The sequence below is a fragment of the Herpailurus yagouaroundi genome, unplaced genomic scaffold (assembly GCF_014898765.1).
Source record: "Herpailurus yagouaroundi ecotype Mexico unplaced genomic scaffold, PumYag 67428, whole genome shotgun sequence".
Lineage (NCBI taxonomy): Eukaryota > Metazoa > Chordata > Mammalia > Carnivora > Felidae > Herpailurus > Herpailurus yagouaroundi.
Genome location: NW_024420241.1, coordinates 190,603 through 194,243, shown reverse-complemented (window position 1 = coordinate 194,243; position 3,641 = coordinate 190,603). Strand labels below are relative to the sequence as shown.

Below are 3,641 nucleotides of genomic sequence, written 5' to 3'. Positions count from 1 at the left end.
CAGTTTTCACCTTTGTAAAATTATGGGGCACAGGAGATGGAAGAGGGAGTATATGGTTGTTAAGAATCTCTGGCTCAGATCATCTAGGAGATGAAGATCCTTTGTGATCTGTGAGCAATGCTCTGTCTTTGGGTGAAAGCTAGAGGGTAAAAGCCAGCTGGCCCTGCTATGAGATGCTTCATCCTGCTGCCTTCCTCCTTAGCTCTGTGAGCCCTTTCCTAGGGACTGCGTGGGGGATTTTATCTTCCCGAGGCCTTCATAGGGACCTCATTTTTTACTTCTACTCACCAGCAGCACTCATGAAGCATCAAAGCTATTTTGAGTTGGGAGCTATTCAGCCAGATTAACTTCCTGGGGATGGGGGTGGGGCAGAGAGAGTGAAAGAATCAGAGACAGAGAGATGCAGAAAAAAGAGAAACAAAGAGGGAGGAAGAGAGAATGCCAGAGAGGGAGAAGATGGGGAGAAAAGAGAAAGAGGGACAAAGAGAGAAACAAAAATATCAAACATATATATAGAGACAAGAAGAGACAGAGAAGAGATAGAAAGAGGGTGAGACAGAAGAAAGAAGGAAATAGAAGAGATGAGAGAGAATGGGAATGATAGTGGACCTACCTAGTCTCTGAAGCCCTCATGAGAGAAGCTGCATAAAATCATGCATCTTGTAGTAATAGAATACATAACTGGAAGGATCCTTCAAAAGTTAAGAACAGAGAGGGATTGAGAATTTCTCATAGTCACACAGCAAGTTAGTGGCAGTGCCAGGATTCAAACCCTTGACTAAAGTAGGATAGCTCAAAAGAGAGTCCAGAGGCTTGGGCTTTGTCAGTCTGTCTTTACATAATTGTGGGCAATACAGTAGCACAAGTAGAGTGCCACCACATTGTCTGCCCCCAAAGAAGCACTAGAATCAGGGAATTCTATATTTTTCGTCCACCAGCTCTTCTCTGAGGACCTAGACACACATACCTGTGAAGGATGAATGGGGTTGTTTCATTTTAAACTACAATGCTTTTGGGAGATTGCAAGAAGACTTCATGTAGGAGATAACTTTAGGGTGGGGACTTGAAGGATGAAAATATAAAGAAAATAATGGAAAAGATATAGTCAATCTTCTAAAAATTTCAAAGAACCCAGAAAATTTTAATGTGGGTAAGACTTTTTTTTAATGTTTCTTTCTTTATTTTGAGAGAGAGAAAGAGAGAGAGAGAGAGAGAGAGAAGGGGAGGGACAAAAAAGAGAGGGAGACAGAGAATCCCAAGCAGGTTCCACACAGTCAGCACAGAGCCCAATGTGGGGCTCAAAATCATGAACCATGAGCTCATGACCTGGGCCCAAACGAAGAGTTGGAGGCTTAAGTGATTGAACCACCCAGGCGCCCTGGTAAGATTTTTTAAAAATAATTTTAGTTTAGTTCTCTGGACTCAGACCTAGTTTGCATCGGCATGGTTAAGTGCACCAAGAAGGTCAGAATCATCAGTAAATACGGGACCTGTTATGATGCTTTCCTCAGAAAAATGATGAAGAAGATTGAAATAAGCCAGCATGCCAACTACACTTGCATCTTCTGGGGCAAAACCAAGATGAAACGATGAGCTGTGGGGACTAGCATTGTAGTCCCTGCATGAAAACCATAGCCGGTGGTACCTGGACCTACAACACCACTTCTGCTGTCATAGTCATTGGAAGAATGAAGGAGTTGAAAGACCAGTAGAAGCTCCACCATTTGAAACTTTGCCAGCCTATAATAAATGAGTTAGTTTATTTTTTAACGTTTATTTTTTCATTTTTATATGAAATTTATTGTCAATTCGTTTCCATTAAACACCAAGTGGTCATCCAAAAAGCAGCCCTCCTCAACACCCATCAACCACCCTCCCCTCCCTCCCACACCCCATCAACCCTCAGTTTGTTGTCAGTTTTGAAGAGTCTCTTATGCTTTGGTTCTCTCCCTCTCTAACTTCTTTTTTTTTTCTTCCCCTCCCCCATGGACTTCTGTTAAGTTTCTCAGGATCCACATAAGAGTGAAAACATATGGTAACTGTCTTTGTATGACTTATTTCACTTAGCATAAAACTCTTCAGTTCCATCCACGTTGCTACTAAAGGCCATATTTCATTCTTTCTCATTGCCACATAGTATTCCATTGTGTATATAAACCACAATTTCTTTATCCATTCGTCACTTGATGAACATTTAGGCTCCTTCCATACTTTGGCTATTGTTGAAAGTGCTGCTATAAACATTGGGGTACAAGTGCCCCTGTGCATCAGCACTCCTGTATCCCTTGGGTGAGCTCCTAGCAGTGCTACTGTTGGGTCATAAGGTAGGTATATTTTTAATTTTTTGAGGAACCACCACACTGTTTTCCAGAGCGGCTGCACCAGTTTGCATTCCCACCAATAGTACAAGAGGGTTCCTGTTGCTCCACATCCTCTCCAGCTTCTATAGTCTCCTGATTTATTCATTTTAGCCATTCTGACTGGCGTGAGGTGGTATCTGAGTGTGGTTTTGATTTGTATTTATCTGATGAGGAGGGATATTGAGCATCTTTTCTCTGCCTGTTGGCCATCTGGATGTCTTCTGTAGAGAAGTGTCTATTCACGTCTTCTGCCCATGTCTTCACTGGATTATTTGTTTTTTGGGTGTGGAGATCGGTGAGCTCTTTATAGATTTTGGATACTAGCCCTTTGAACAATATGTCATTTGCAAATATCTTTTCCCATTCCGTTGGTTGCCTTTTAGTTTTGTTGATTGTTTCCTTTGCAGTGCAGAAAGTTTTTATCTTTATGAGGTCCTAATAGTTCATTTTTGCTTTTAATTCCCTTGCCTTTGGGGATATGTCAAGTAAGAAATTGCTGCTGCTGAGGTCAGAGAGGTTTTTGCCTGCTTTCTCCTCTAGGGTTTTGATGGTTTCCTGTCTCACATTCAGGTCCTTTATCCATTTTGAGTTTATTTTTGTGAATGGTGTAAGAAAGTGGCCTAGTTTCATGCTTCTGCATGTTACTGCCCAGTTCTCCCAGCACCATTTGTTAAAGCGACTATCTTTTTTCCATTGGATATTCTTTCCTGCTTTGTCAAAGATTAGTTGGCCATACTTTTGTGGGTCCAGTTCTGGAGGCTGTATTCTACCCATTGGTGTATGTGTCTGTTTGTGCCAATACCATGCTGTATTGATGATTACAGATTTGTAGTAGAGGCTAACGTATGGGATTGTGATGCCTCCCGCTGTGGTCTTTGTCTTCAAAATTACTTTGGGTATTTGGGTTCTTTTGTGGTTCCATACAAAATTTAGGATTGCTTCTTCTAGCTTTGAGAAGAATGCTGATGCCATTTTGATTGGGATTGCATTGAATGTGTAGATAGCTATGGGTAATATTGAAATTTGAACAATATTTATTCTTCCAATCCATGAGCAAGGAATGTTTTTCCATTTCTTTATGTCTTCTTCAATTTCATTCATAAGCTTTCTATAGTTTTTAGCATACAGATCTTTTACATCTTTGATTTGGTTTATTCCTAGGTATTTTATGCTTCTTGGTGCAATTGTAAATGGCATCAGTTTCCTTTTTTGTCTTTCTGTTACTTCATTATTGGTGTGTAAGAATGCAACTGATTTCTGTACATTGATTTTCTGTCCTTT

General features: G+C 40.7%; 1 pseudogene; it reads left to right on the top strand.

Annotated features, from left to right (window-relative positions):
* The first annotated feature begins 1,443 nt into the window (after positions 1-1,443).
* Positions 1,444-1,712, top strand: LOC121025000 (60S ribosomal protein L37a-like; annotated as a pseudogene).
* Positions 1,713-3,641: the final 1,929 nt, after the last annotated feature.